The sequence below is a fragment of the Talpa europaea genome (genome assembly GCF_964194135.1).
Source record: "Talpa europaea genome assembly, chromosome: 2".
Lineage (NCBI taxonomy): Eukaryota > Metazoa > Chordata > Mammalia > Eulipotyphla > Talpidae > Talpa > Talpa europaea.
Window position 1 is genome coordinate 59,509,553 of NC_140068.1, and position 16,852 is coordinate 59,526,404.

A 16,852-nucleotide genomic window follows, 5' to 3' on the forward strand; every position below is an offset into this window, starting at 1 on the left:
CAGGCATGTTGGAGATAACAGTACAAACTAATTGTTATATATACATTCCTTGCTTTTGTCATTAAAATTTCTCAGAAACAGTTATACAAAGTCACAATAAGCACATCTCATTAATTTTCTTAGGTGAAATTATGTTATTATGGTTAGATGAAGGAATATTTTTGTAACTAGCAGAGGCATGCTGAAGTAGAAGCAAAGTCCTGATGCTTATAATTTATTTTTCAGATGGCTTAGTAAAAAAACTAAATAATGCAGATCTATCATCTACCCATCTCTAGTGAAGCAAATGCAAAAAATTGTTAAGAATTGATGACTTCAGGGCCTCCCCGGTGGCGCAGCGGTTGAGCACTGGGTTGCGAAGCTGCCCGCTGACTTTGCGGCGCCGGTTCGTTCCCCAGCTGCTCCCCAACCACCGGAGGAGGGTCCCACATGGCGCGCAGACCTCTCCTGCCGCCCACTGCTCCCCTCAGCAGTGTGTTTCGTCAGTCTGCCTTTCTGTGCCCTGATCTGGCTCTGGTGAATCCTCTCACCCTCCCGCGCTTCTGACTGTACCCAGTGCATGTATAAACAAAACAAATAAACAAACAAACAAATAAATAAATAAAACATGCCTCTATTAAAAAAAATTAATGACTTCAGGAAAAGTATATATAGTTGACTATTGCCTTATTCTTTCAACTTTTTTAAAAAAGATTTATTTATTCATACAAGAGCTTGGGTGCAGGCCAGAGATGCGTGGGTGGGGGATGAGAGGATTTACCAGAGACAGAGTGGGGAGCAGAACAGGCAGAAGGACCAAAGTACACTGCTGAGGGGAGCAGTGGGCAAGACAGGAGAGTTCTGCTGCACCACGTGGGTCACCTCCCTGGCTGGGGATCGAACCAGTGCTGCAGTGGCTGTGGACAGCTTTACAGTGCTACATCCCAACCCCTTGCACCAACAGGAGGCCCCTATTCTTTCAACCTTTAAGTCACTGAGAATAGCAGGAATCTCAAGTTTGGGAAATACTAGGTTGATACAAAGCAGGAAACTGTTAAGAATGTTAATTCATTCAAATTTACTATGAAATTACTATGTTTAACTCCCATGTTTTTTCACCCAAAGAATTCCCTATACACAGACACTTTCTATAATTAGTTGCTATACTTTCTGTTGCCTTCATCTAGAATGAGCTCTGTGGAGCAAGAATTTGATTTTGATCACTATGATAGCCTCAGCATGTACAATGATGTCTGGCAAGTGCTAATTGCTCAAGAAAAATATCTATTGAGTCAAAGAATAGGAAAGAAGAAAACATGGTTTAAAAATAAGCAGCACAAGACTTTCTGTATCCATGAATCTTTTCTGTATTCCTTAATAATACAAAATTTTTAAGTATGATATTAGCTGACACAGATACACTGCCAGTTGCTTGGAAGACACTGTCAGTATGAATGCCTTCATTCCTTAGCCCTTGGAATTTCTCTAATCATTATTTCTCTCGTTTTTAAAACGTGGAGTCTCCAATATTTCAGATTTTTAACATAAACATTTAACATGAAACACAAACATTTTAAAAATTAGTAAAAGGCAGTTATTAAATAAACCTAGCAAGCTACTGCTCATTCTGGTCCTGTTAGTATGTGACTGAGGGGTACTCAGTAGCCCCCAAACTATTAAAGGGTGCACTCTCTAAAGAGATTCTGCCATGCATTGCAGAAAGACAAAGGAAGAAAATTCTTTATGTGAAAGATCTTTAATAGAATTAGTGTGCTTAGAGAAGGAGAGAAGAAAGCTTATTCCTAATAATAGTTTCTCAATAAATCTCCCCAAATTACTCATTCCCACATGGGGAAAAGCTCAGTCAACAGAATTGGCCCAAAGTAGAGCTGTTGAGGCATGAAACCTTGCCACAGACCTAAGGTAGCTTCTGGTGGGCAATAGCCAGAAGGTGTTTTGGCAGGTGCCAGAAAGCTGGGACAACTAGTAGTTGTTTGGCAACTACTATGTACAAATCAAGATAGTGGCTGCCACTGTCTCTGCCAAGCATAGCCTTCCCAAGTGTCTCTCACCAACGTGTCTCAAGTGTCTTTATATGTCTCTCCTCCATGTGTCTCTGTCCAGGTTCCCCCTTGGGTGTAAGTCAAAGCCCCTGAGCCCACCTACCTTTTGTGTTCTTTAACCTGGATGCCCAGCTCTGCCCCTCATTCCCAGCAGCTAGTCCAAGGCAAATGCCTGTAAATGGGATGGGAAAATGGTGCCCCATCCAATGCTTTTAATACTCCTCCCCTTTCCATGGAGATGCCTCTGTATAACCCCCACTAAGAAGTAACCACTTTTTCTTTTGATTAATTGAGGTATATTAATGTATAACATTGTGTTAGTATCAGGTGTACAACATAGTGATGTGATATATGTATATATTGTGAAATGGTCACCACAATAAGTTTAATTAATGTCTATCATCTCACTTGGTTACATTTTGTTTCTTGTGATGAGAAATTTAAGAAGCAATCATTTTTAACACTTCTATTTTGCCTTACTTTTCGTGGTTATGACATTACAATGACATTCTTACACTATGATGTTCTTATTAATCATCTTGAGAGATGACATATTGACTTCTCGTGTTGATTAGGAAGGATTATCTCATATGGTACCTTTCTTTTCCTATCTTGCCAGTATGGATATATTACTACTCTATCAGAAATCAATACTTATATGAATATATTCATTTATTGTATAGTTTAAATTTCCTGCCGTGTTTCTAAGTGCTTTTCCTGTCTTGTTTTGTCCCAATTCCATCTGTATACCTTTAATTTTTCCTCAAAGTTCTATAATATTTTGTACTGTATTTTTCTTCCCCCCCACTTTATCCTTGAAGACCATGGAATCAACCTCATCAGTATTTCAACATTTTGTATATTCATTTTTCATTTCTTAATACTTTTGAATGTCTACTAAATGTAATGGTGGGAGACAAAAAGGAAAGCAAATTTCAATCTACTTAAAGTCCTGCTAAAGTCTAAGAAAATGCCAAACAATTACTAGTTAGTAGTTTAAAATTAAGCATAAATCTAACGTAGTGTGTGGTAAACATAGCATCTTTTGTTGTAAGTAGTTGATGAGTCCCATTTTATGGGACTTGGTATATTGACTTATTTACAATTATCATGGAAAATTAGAGTTTACAGTTGTTTGCATTGTCAATTAACATAAGTTGATTTAGCACAAAATCTTAACTTCCTTTTTTCACCAAGCGATACTGCCGTCATAGGTTTTAAAATCTTCCTGTTTGGGGAAGAAGAGATAAGTGACAACGATCTTCCCCTGACACCTCAGCCTTCCTGAAAATAACGATATTGATTAGGGTGTCCAGCCCTGTGGGTTTATCTAAGACTGAAGCTCTGGGGAGAGGAACTTTCACTGTGGTCACATTCATCTGAAGAGTTGTGATCCTATGCCTCTGAATCACATGCAGTCTTGTAAAGCAATGTTATCTTAATTAAAATGAAATTAAATAAATAAACATTTTAAAAATAGTTAATACTGGAAAAGTCTTGGGTAAATGGAAATGTTTGTTTATATTAATACCTTGAAAACAACTTTTAAAGACACTCGAGGGCCTCCCTGGTGGCACAAGGGGTTAACCACCGCACTATGGAACAGCCCGAGGCCTCTGCAGCAGGAGTTTGATTTCCTGCTGGCCAGGGAGCAACCCACATGGCGAAGCAGACCTCTCCTGTCTCGCCCACTGCTCCCCTCAGCAGTGTATTTCAGTTAGTCTGCCTGTTCTGCTCCCCATTGTCTCTGGTGAATCTTCTCAGCCCCCATACCTCTGGCCTGTACCCCAGCTCTTGCATGCATAAATAAATAAATCTTAAAAAAAAGAAAATTGATTACAATAATAGAATTTTTTTTAGATGTTAGAGCTTACTTTTATAAGGTGTAGCAATTATCTTTGGAGTCCAGATGTCTTACCATATTTTTTTTTTGTTAGATATTACATGTGCAAGTAGAGTCGTGTCACATAACTAAATCTGCTTTTATATAATTGTAGAGGACAAGAGAATAGTATTTTATATCAGTATTTTCTTCTCATTAAAATGTTTTCTAGTTATTATTAAAATTTTATTAGGAATTCAAGTGGCCTACAGTTTCAAGGTAAAGTGCTGGTATTCCATTAGTAAACATTAGGGGAGAAAAGGCAGAGCAGAGACACCCTGTGCTCTGTGGAGGATGTAAAGGTAATCTTTACATACACTACTCCTTAATTGTAAACAGTTGATCTTGTATATCATTGACTTAATGGTACTTCCTGGACAGACACCAAACACCTAATTATGATCTTGATTCTGAGATTACAATGTACTTCTTGAGCTTGTTTAATAATGTTTATTCTAGATCACATCATAGCAATAATGGCAAATATTGACATATATATTAAAATTAACTCTTCCAGTTGTATTTTAATTTAAAAATCACTTGCTTTGTGAGCTGTTTTTACTTTATTTATTTTTTTAAAAAGGTTTATTTGTTTATGCATATAAGAACTCGGGTACAGGCCAGAGGTGTGGGGCGTGAGAGGATTCACCAGAGACAGAGTGGGGAACAGAACAAGTGGATCGATGGAAATACACTGCTGAGGGGAGCAGTGGGTGAGACAGGAGAGGTCTGCTGCGCCATGTGGGTAGCTCCCTGACTGGGGATCCACCTCATGCTGCAGTGGCTGCAGATAGCTTCATAGTGCTGCGTCTTAACCCCTTGCGCCACCAGGGAGGCCCTGTTTTTCATTTATTTTTATGTGATTCTTCGTGATTACTTCCTTGGGGATTGGAGTCCTCTGTAAAGCCTGGGGGCTTGTTCAGTTTTCCCCTGTCCATGCTCTTGTTCATTAATGGTGGTCAGTGTCTGAAGACAGCAAAGTGGCAGCAGGGATGTTGAAAAGGGAATCAAGAGTTTGCTGGGGCTCCCTCTAAGAAGGACATTGTTCTTGTGTTTTGGACCTTGCCATAGTTGCCTTTTATATTTTAAAGAAAATTAGTAGACCACCATCCAGAATGATGTGGGTGAAAGCATTGGTTTACTCGTGTATAAGCGACTCAGACGAGATGTTACTTCTACTTCTAATACAGTTTAAAAACTGAACCACCGAAAACAAAATTTTGGGTTTTTTTGTTGAAGAGCTACAGTGTTCCTTAAAAAATATTCTATTATACAAGTAATGATGAATGACATGTTTTGGAAATTAGATTCATGTCAAAGAGCTAACAGTGCCTTGTGATTAGAGGACAGCTTGGCTGTAATTACTCTGCCCTAATCATTCCTTCTTCCTTGTGATACAGTTTTTCATAATAAATGGTTCCTACTCAGATCAGAGTGTTATAGAGAACATTATGTGAATTTATTGTTAGCTTCCTTAGATGAATTTTCAAGGTCCTTGACAATAAAAACTAAATAGGAATGAAGTTTAATAAAATTATAATACAAATAAGTTGTATAAAAGGTAATATTAAAAAAGAAAGGATTGTTATTATTTTTTAAATATCTGAATGAAAAGCCTGTAGTGCCAAGTAGTTATGCCATTTCAAAGGGCATGAAAAAAGGTGAAGATATCAAGGATAAATTTAATTCTTAAGTTCAAACTTAAATATCTTCTTCTTTAGGGGTCTTCTCTAAGTCCCTGTGATAAATATGTATTTGCTTATCTCCTAACAACCATAGCATATTTTCTGTATCCCACATAGATTTGTCCACAATCTAATATGGATATGTATGTATGTATACAGCCACAAGAATAGACATGATATATATAGCCATAGGATACCCATCTATGTGATATTCATATCCATATGGTGCATGTATCTGTCTATATATATACATATCACTAAATCATAAATTGCTGGAGGATTGGATACATGTCTTAATCATCTTTGATTCTCTCTTCATATAATAGACATTTAAAAAAGTCGAGTGATTCATTAAATGATCTATTTTGTAGAAGGGAGGTCTATAAACCTTTCCTGTAAAGGGTTAAATAGCTGCTTTCGGCTTTGTGGCTATATGGTTTCTGTCTCAACTACTTAACTTGCAGTGTGACTGCAGTCATAGACAATATGTAAATGCTGGGCATGGCGGAGTTTCTACAAAGTCTGTGGGTGGGAAGGCTGGATTTGGCCCATCGGTTGCAGTTTGCTGACCCCTAAATAGGAAAATGATAATTTTATAAAATAGTGTTGTCCCATATTTCTGTCCCTCTTAGTTGTAATGGCACAAGTCTCCCTGCCTTTCTTATAGCTCCCCTTCCATCACACACACTCATGCTCATTTGTGATATGCCTGGTGATCTTCGGCCACCAGAAAATCATACTTACAGCTGGTTGGAAGCTGTGGGCATGTGGGCAGGGAGTGTTGCTTTTGCACGTTTCTGTATGGAGACCTGACTGAGCCATTTCCTTAGGGAGATTGGAGTGGTATCTTTTCTTTTTTAAAAGATTTATTTTTATTTATTTATGCATAAAAGAACTGGGATGTAGGCCAGAGGTGTGGGGTGTGTGTGAAAGGATTCACCAGCAACAGAGTGGGGAGCATAACAGAAGGATCTACTGAAATACACTGCTGAAGGAGCAGTGGGGAGACAGGAGAGGTCTGCTGTGCCATGTGGGTCATCTCCCTGGCCAGGGATCAAAGTCATGCCTCAGTGGCTGGAGATAAGTTTGATAGCACTGAGAATTTATCCCTTGTGCCACCAAGGAGACCCTGGGGTGGTATCTTTAGGTTTTTCTCTTTTTTTTTTTTTTTAATAGAGGCATGTTATTTATTTATTTATTTATCTATTTTGTTTTGTTTGTTTATACATGCACTGGGTATAGTCAGAAGCACAGGAGGGTGAGAGAATTCACCAGAGCCAGAGCGGGGAGCAGAGCAGGCAGAAGGACCGAAGTACACTGCTGAGGGGAGCAGCGGGTGGCAGGAGAGGTCTGCGCCCCATGTGGGACCCTCCTCTGGTGGCCGGGGAGCAGCCAGGGATCGAACCGGCGCCGCAGAGGCCGCGGGCAGCTTCGCAACCCAGCGCTCAACCGCTGCGCCACCAGGGAGGCCCTAGGTTTTTCTCTTGGGCCAGTCAGCTTCCCCAAAAAAGAATCTTCTAAAACTCCCTTATACACAAGTGGAAGAGGGGATAAGTAAACACAATAAAGAACCTTTAAAAGTCCTCAAATATGCTTGCTGACTTAGTATTCAATACATGGAGCTGAAAGAGCCCATGTACTCATTTTTCTTTACCATGAGAATGTCAACATTTTATGAGCAAAAACTATATCCTCTTTTGTGATACCACTTAGCATGGGTTCTGCCTCAGTGGAGAATCTTAGCAGATGTTTGTTGACTAATCAGAAAACATAAAGTTGGGAAGGCTGAGAAGTATATTTGTTCCCAGTCTTTGGAAATCTAGATGTTTGATCCAATACTATCATGTTTTATACATCTTAGGTGAAATTTGACACGAGAATATCTATGAATATATCTCATATGCATATCTGCTTGTGGGACATGTCAGAGAAGATTATTGCCTATGAGAATGAGCAGAAATAACAAAAGACTTATATCAAAGATGCTGTTTTATATTTATTCTTTAATTTTTATTTCTTAAGTATTTTCTTACCTTTAAATTGGCTTGTTTATTCAAAAACAGACAATTATAAACCAGAGACATGCTTCAGGGGAGGAGGAGGAATAGGGATCAGAGGGAGGGAGGAAGGAGCACAGGGGACTGAGGTGATGGTGTATGGATACATTGGTGAAGGAAACTATGGGGACTACATCTGAGGGGTTGGGGGGAAGCAAACATTGTTTAAAAATGAACAGTGATGTAAAAAATATATAAATAAATAAAAAAGAAAAAAATTGGCTGGTTTGTTTAGAACCACTTACAATCATTATTTGGAATTAATTTGGATCCTTAAAATTTACTTAAGCAGTCTATTTTTTCTTTTTTTTTAAACAGTTTCTTTTTTAATGTTAAAGATTATTCAGTTTAATTAGAATTAACCAGGTGTCAAATATAATGGTAACTTAGCAACCAAATTTGGATAAATCCCAGACATTGATGACGACTCAGTCGCCAACTTGAAATAATAGATGAAAGACATTTATTTATTTCAGTGAATCATTTTATATTAACTCATGTGCAAGAGACCACTTTTGCCTATGATCTGATTTTCTACAAGTATTAATTAACTTATTCATTTGACATTTATCAAATGCATGGACTAGTTAACACAGACTGCTCAGTGTCTCCTGTATCTGTTCTCCCTTCTTCTATCATGTACAACTTTTGGGCCATGTTCCTTAAATTGTAAATGAATTGCTTTCCTTTTCTTTTTATTTCCATGGTCTTTCTTTAGTTCTACTACTTGAAACTAGAATCTAGTCATGATGCCAATGAGCAGCCAAAGCAAAACTCTAAAGGACGATGGAGCCATGACATTGAAGGGAACTGAATGACTTTGTGACTCTACCATGGGAGAAAAATCAGCGTCTACCTCTGAGACACTTTTTAACAAGGAACTTTCCTATACCGTAACTAATAACCCACGTGCCAATTTATTGTACCTATTATTTACGGTTTATATATAGTAGTTATTTGTTAACCTTTCTGAATTATCTCAGGTTTAGAGGAGAAAAATGTCTCCATGTAGCTTTTATTTCATTTGGCTGTATTTTAAAATTAATCCACTAAATGTCACTTACAGGTTATATCAATCTATTTGGAGCTTGTTATAAGTTATGTATTTTTGCCAATAAGACTAATTTTTATTTATTTTATTTTTAACTGAGATAAAATTAGGATACCCCATCATTTATTGCTACTGTAGTGTACCCACCACCAAATCACCCATATTCCACCATCATAGACCATTGTGCTCCCTTCTTTTTTTGTTCTTACCCCTCCTCCAAAGTTATCAGTTTTAAATTTATGTTATCGCTTATTTGTGCCAACAGTGTGCTTGTGAAATGGACTTTAATTTTTTATTAAAGAATTTGCATCATATGGCAGATCTATTTTAAATATTTTGAGAAAACTCCAATATTATCTTTGTCATTAATTCAAGTATTTCTAATAAATTGATTTGAAATTTCTGTAAAGTATATGATTTAAATTTATGACTAAGCAGACTAGCACAATATAACTTGGTGAGATATTTGGTATATTTATACAAATATTCTAATATACCTTAATATGTTAAAATCCTGTATCATGCTATATATGCTATATATACATACATTCTTGTATGTTAGGTTAAAAAAAGAATAGTATGTGTATAAAAATGTATTATATGATATAACTAATAAGAAGGAATATATGAACACATATTCTGGTTGTAATTAATTTCATTTTACTGTTGTTGCTTTATTAATGTTAAGGGCTATACAGAGAAATGTGTCACAGCTAGATAATACTGTTTTCTTAAGACTGAATTGGTCATGTAAAATAAAGAAATATCTTTTCAGGAAATGCAAATGGAAGATTTAACATACTTGAAAAGGATAATAGATAATACACTTATGAGATATTTAAGCAGGATGAATGAACTCCTGTCCATGTGGAAATCAAATATATGGCTTTGTCTTTTGTTTTGAAGTTTAGAAAACAAGCTCTGAATGGATTAAAGTAAATGATATTTTATGGACTAATTTTAAAATACAAATAAATAAAATAAAAGCTACACTGAGATATTTGTCTAAACTTGACAAAATCAGAAATGTTGGTAAATAGCTCATTGTTGCTAAATAGAACAATCAACTGCTATTTTTCTCACCTTAAGTTTTGATAGATAATTATTCTACATGATACAACATTAAAAAGTTCAAAAGGATATTCAAGGAAAAGTCTGACACTGAAGACAATCTTATATTAAAAATGGATCTTGTTTTGAATAGAGGAAAAGATTAATTCCCTCTATACTTGTAGGTAGGCTGGATTTTGATGGGGGATTTTCATTAACTTTCGATAGCAGACATTGAGAGTTACCTTTCAGTATTTTCCTTTTCCATTATTATTTATTTATTTAGTTGGGTACTATGGCTATAAAAATAATGACTCCATTTGTCAACTTTTCTTATAGCAAGGTATTATCATGTGCCAACTTCTGGCCAATGAGATGAATATTGGAGTGTCTTGTGGCAATTATTACATGCTCTTAACTCATACTTCTTCAACTCTTCCTTCACCACACTGATTGAAATGTGGATGCAATGACTATCTTTTCGAACTGCATAAAGTATGATTTCTTGTTAGAACAGCAGAGAGTGGTGAGCTGAAAAAACACTGGGTCTCTGAGAATTTGGGGAACATAGTTCCATACAAGTTCTGTACTCCTACATACACATTTTTATATGAGGTAGAAATTTCTATTTATGCCTTCTCCCCCTGTCTGTATAGCTTGTGGACATATCCAATTTCAACTAAGACTACCATTACATTTATAAAAACTGTACCTGTTAATAGAATAAGGAATAACACGAGCCCATTAAGAACAGTAAAAATAGATTTTGAGTAAAAATGTGAGCATTTAATGAAGAGGAATTTGGAATTTCCCAGGGAGGAAATGTGACAGCACGAGAAATTAAACTCACTTCCTGCCAGGGACTCATTATCCTACCTAAGAAAGAAGATGGAATTTCTGAAATGCCACAAGGATGATGTCCATGTGGTCATGGTGACAGCACTTGTGTGAACCACCACACTCTAGTTAGAGCAGGTATATTCTCTCATTCAACTCCAGGGATGCCTTTCATTCTCTTGCCCTGGGTGCTTGTTGAGGACCTGGATTCATAGAACTGAAGTATAGTCACCACTTTTGGACCTCTCCAAATTCACTCTGGAGCCTCAAGAATAAGTTTCATTAGTTGGTTTTACTAATTTGACAATTGGCTGCTTCAGCTCCACTTATCACATCCTTGTTCAAGACCAGTAGAAGGGGGCATGAGGAATCCCATTTTTGAGGAAAAGCAAAATAGTCCTATAATCTTTTGAAATCTTCCCCTTATGTTTCATTGGTAAGAACTCTGTCACATGGCCATTCATAGCTGCAAAAAGATGTTTTAAAAAGTGAGTATTTTGCAGGGGGCTTGGTTAATTGTTGCTTCTAAGAAATTGGGTTTATTTGCAGGGAAGTTGGAGAGTGTGTCTGCCACACTAGCATGGACACAGAAAGACAGGGACAGAGATGACTAGAGGGGACATTCTCCACTAAATAAAGGGATGCCTTTAGAGTTCTTACATTTTCCAGTCTTTTTATAGAAGCCAGAAATGTAGATTTTTATGAGAAGTTATCTGATTTCTAAAACAGTGTGCTTGAGCAGTTATTCCATAGTGGCAACTGAATCTCTGTAGTTGGAACCCAGCAAAGACCTTGAACTAACTTTGTTAGCCATTGATTTCCTTCTTCCAGATATCCTACTTTCTTAAGAAATATGTTCATGGAAGGTGGGTTATTTAGAGAGCACCAGCTTCTTCACCATCCTTGGTTTGGCAAACCCATCTAGCATTCTTGGGGGGCTGTCCATTATCTCCCTCTGGCTTTGGGTTGGTATCTAGAAATAGTAATGTGGTACTTCTGGACTCTGCAATTGTTATAGTCTCTCTAATAGAATAAAGGTGTTCTCTTTGCACAAATATGAGGTGATTATTTTGTAGTCACATGAATATTGCACTTTAGATGCCAAATTTCAAATGGTAATTGTTCAACTGCAACTGAATTTGGTCAAATATTGAGACGCACATTTAAGGAAATCTGGCACCCCATGAAAAAACAATAGAAATTTTACTGGCTCCTCTTGAAAAACCACAATGCCATTTTTTCCCATATATTTCATCCATTTTTCTAGTTGTTTCAGCAGGAGGATAAACCCAGTCAATGTTATCCCATCATGATCAGCAACAGCCGGCAAAACACAGCTTATCTAGAACTATTTCCTCATTCATAATAGATATTCTGTTCCTCTCAGAAATATTTAGAGTGTTATTTCCACTCTAAATATCACTAACATCTCTGGCTTATCTAGTTTTTCTTTTCTTTCTGCTATTTTGTCCAGTAACTTAATCAGCATAATAAAAAGAACAGTTGGGAAAGTAACTCAGGCAAGTTTATCTTAGCAAGCAAAAATGCTGGAATGGGGCTGGAGGTGACTGTGGGAAAAACAAGATGGCCAATAACCCACTCGTGTCTTTTCTCCTACCCTTGTCATTCCTATTCACATTTAGATTACGTGACTCTTGTCTGTCTCCACTACTAAGAGTCCTTTTAATTTCTGAGGATAGGGACTATATCAGAGGTATTTACTTCTGTATACTCAAGTAAATAAGTATGTGCTTTGCTTATAGAAGGAATACAATGCATTTTTTTAATATATACATATCAATGAGAGAAATGAATTGGTTGCATTAGTATTATTGGTTGAGGCAGAAAACTTTGAGACCCATTTGTTAGTGGTTTTGAGGTTTTTGTTTTAGAAGCTCTATGTCCCACAGAATAAAACTTGTAATAATATTTCCTATGTTTGAAAAAATCTGAGTTAATTGTTATTGGAGTTTGAGGCAATTTCTGATCTTATTGTAATTAGACACGCTTCCTGCTTTTAATTTTTATGCTAATCATCTTTGGCAGCAGCATTAGCTAGAATGATTTTATAAAAAAAAAAAATCTAGATTTTGAGACCCTAGTGACTTACCCAAAAGGGTGTATAATTTAAAATTTTGGAATAGCTTGGACACAGGAAGAACTACGCTTTCATCTGATAATATTAGGAATTGTGTATTTAAATTGACTGTGGAGAGGAGGAATATATAAAGGAACAGAATGTTGCTATTTTGATGAGGTAAATTAACCTTGGCAAGGACTATGAAAAATCATTAGCTTTGCATAAATTTACTTAACCTGTAAATTTCCTGTAACATTTATAATATCCTTGGGATTTGGTGTTTGCTCATTTATTTGTCTTTCGTAGAGGAAGAGAAACAACTAAGGTCTTTGTGCTCTGCGTGACAAGCACTTGGTCTTTGCTTTTGATCATGACATGGGCCTTCAGATATCGGTATAAGTGAAATTCATTTCCAGTGCAGAACAAAATTTCAAATGCCTGGAATATCATAATCAAGCAATTACATTAGACTTTTATTAAGAGTGAAACAAGCATAGGAGAGTAGATATTGAGTGACAAAGGAATTGATGTTTTTCTTAATGAACTTAATAATTGTTTCTTTTCATACATGAGATTGAGCAATGACAAGCCCTCAAACTTGGAATGTCCACATTTAAAGGTGCTTGAAAATATGCAGCTATTAAACTAAATATTTTTAATAGCAAGCCTGTTTTTCTTGTGTTTTTATTTGAAGAATCTTTCTTCCTTTAGCCGTAAGCTCACACTGGCGCTGTCCCTCTCTATTTTCAGAAAGGCCAGGTCCATAAAGCTTATCCTGGAAGCTTGGTGGTTCTGGCAGGGACCTTCTCTTATCTCTCTCCTCCCTTGCGAGGTGTGGACATTGAGGCCCACAATTCATATCTGATTTTGGAGTGGGTTCAACCTAAGCAGTTCCAGGTAGGAATCACAGTCTCATTCTTTTTTCTTTAACTCTCCATTCTTCAGCTCAAACTTTTAACATAACAAACAGTAAGATCTGTGTTGTACCCACTGTTCAGTGAGCTGAGTGCAGTGCACAGTGAGATATGTGAAAAGAACTATGTGCAGTGAGCAGTATGCTGTGTGCAGTGTGCTATGGGTTGTGTACAGTGTGCACAAAGTTCACTGCATATTGTACACATCTCACTGCTCACTGCACGTAGCACACTACACAAAGCTCACCATGCACAGCTCACTGAAGAGCTCACTGGTAATAATGATCCTGACCAGATAAAACGGAACCAGTTCATACTGGCTCAAACTGCCCTGGTGAGATCAAACTCATTCTAAATGGCTCTGACCAGATCAAATTGGCTGAACTCAGTTCTGGTCCATTCAAACTGGTTTGGACCATTTTTGACAGGATCTGACCTGTTTTGACCCATTCAAACCACTTCTGACTGATTCAAACAGGCTCAAACTAGTTCTAACTAGCTTAAACTGGCTCAGAACATACTATACTGGTTCACTAGTTCTGACTGGTTCAAACTGGTTCTGACAGTATCAAACCTGTTCAAACAGGTTCTGACCAGAACCTTCCTCTTCACTGTCTGCTGGGAACAAATGTCCTTCTTCCTAAGTGATTTCATTCTTTCCTACCTCCTTAAGGACTTTGTTTCATTAATTACAATCTCTATTGTTTCTTAAATTTATCCATTTCCCCTGAGTCCTCCTCGATGTCTAAAAAATATAAAAATAGCTTATAATCACTGTTTTTATTTTTAGGTCCCTTCTCATCTAGTTTAAAGTTTCAGGAACATTGCTTTAGCCACACTTTTGCTAGAACCCTCAACTCTTCCTAATTTCTTGTCCTTTTATCACACTCACAAAACTCTAACCCAGATGAATATAATTGGTTGGCCTCTGGTGCCTGCATCTGGACTGCTGGTAAAGATTCACATGCAGTCTGACACCACAGGAAATTCACGACCAACAGCCCAATGAGGGTGTCCAACCTGCAGCACAACCCCACTGCTCTCATAGGCAGCTCTGTCTGTCCTGCACATGGCCACTTCCCACACTCTCTGCTCTTCTGAAGTCTCCTTGTGTCCCTCTCCTCCCAATACTTCCATTGGGTGATGTCTCCTGCTTTGATGACAGCTGTGAGTGATTCTATAAACTATTGCTTCATCTGACACCCTCTTTCCTTTTCTGACGATGTCCCTCCTCCTTCTACTGAAAGCCTTTCCACCTCGGCTCAGCCTAGTCTCCTCCTCTCATTTTGCACTTCAACTCCACAATACCACCTTCTACATCTTCTACATCTTAAAGCATCTTTTTTTTTTTGCATACATACTTTTCCCATCATTGTAAAACTGTCCAAATCTTTCTCATGTTGAGAAACATAAAAACCCTCCTAGAGTCCATGTACTCTTCTCTAGTCACTGCAATTCTCTGTCTTTTCCTATCCAAATTCCTGCTCTTCCTTCACCCCTTCCCCTCCTTGTTACTTAAGCCACTGCAGTTTCTGAAGTTATCCAGGCAAGGAAAAAACCTATCACCAACAAATACTGACACATATTCAGTGCACCTGCCTTTGTCCCCCTCCAGTGTCCACTTGGCAACATTTTATACCTTTGACTCCTCTTTTGCAGTTTCTTCCTCTTACTTTTCAACTCTATACCACTTTTCCTTTAATTCTTTGGCCTTTGGCAAGCTCTCCACCCTCCCCCACTACGCTACACAGTCTCCCCACTTTCACTCTCCTCACTCCCACAGCTTCAACTATTACTCTATGCCAAAGATACCCCACTTCTATTTTTGGTCGTGACCTGTCTTCTGAGCTACAGATCCATATTCTGGCTCAAGCTCTGTGTGTCCCAACCTCAACCCTTTGTACCTAATTTTACTCCAAGCCTGTTCTCCTTTCTTTTATTTCCTTGTTTAGTGACAGCACTGTCCATTCTACTGCCTATATCTAACAAATTATCAAGTCTAGGAGATTCCAACTATTATAACCTTAAGATTTTCTATTCTCTTTATTCCCATTATAAATAATATTATTTATGTTGACTATTATCTTTCACCGGTAATACCTCAAGCCTCCCAAGTACTTACTACCCTTTAATCAATCTATTCCCTACACTGCCGCCAGGGGGAGCCTTCTACAATGTAAATCTGATCATGTAAGAGGATTAAAACTCTTTGATGGCTTCCATTGCTTTATGAGTAAACGCATGACTTGAAAGGTCTTCATCACGTAGTTTCTGCTAATTAATCTAGACATCTCCTTACTGCTTACTCCCTAACACTTTTTTCCCAGCCATAATAACATCAATTCAGTTTCTTAAATAAAGCATACACATTTTCTTTTAAGCCTATCTAGCAATAAATGAATGAAATAACCCAGTTTTTCTTAATTGATTAAAAAATAAACTGCATTTCCTTCCTAGATGGAGAAAGTTTGTTTGCATTTGCAAAGGATATCATGTGTATGATAAAACAAAAATCATGTGCACATCTCCTTTGAAAACTGTGTATTATTTGAAAGTTATAGAACATTCAGATTTCTAGGAATGAAAGGTCAGATGTCCAAATAACATTCATGTGAAGTTGTTAGATTATTCTGACTTTAAGGTGGGAGGGTGGATTTGTCATTTAAACTGTCACATCCCCATCCTGTCAGATATTCCTAATCAAGTGCTCAGACTAGACCTCACAAGCCTCATCACAGCAATCCCAAAAGCCCCTACCAGCAGAAGTGGGTCCTAAAGTGAAATCTTTATATTGCATGTATTAGTGACACCATCTCGTATTTATCTTTCTCCTTCTGGCTTATTTCACTTAGCATTATCCTTTCAAGCTCCATTCATGTTGCTACAAATGCATGAGTTTATCTTTTTTGATTGCTATGTAGCATCCCCTAGTGTATATATACCACATCTTCTTAGACTGGTGCTTAGATTTTTTCCAGAGTTTATCTATAGAAGTACTGCTGCAATAGCGGTTGAGCGCTGGGTTGCGAAACCGCGCGGCCTCTGCGGCGCCGGTTCGATCCCCGGCTGCTCCCCGGCCACCGGAGGAGGGTCCCACATGGCGCGCAGACCTCTCCTGCCGCCCGCTGCTCCCCTCAGCAGTGTACTTCGGTCCTTCTGCCTGCTCTGCTCCCAGCTCTGGCTCTGGTGAATTCTCTCACCCTCCCGCACTTCTGACTGTACCCAGTGCATGTATAAACAAAACAAACAAACAA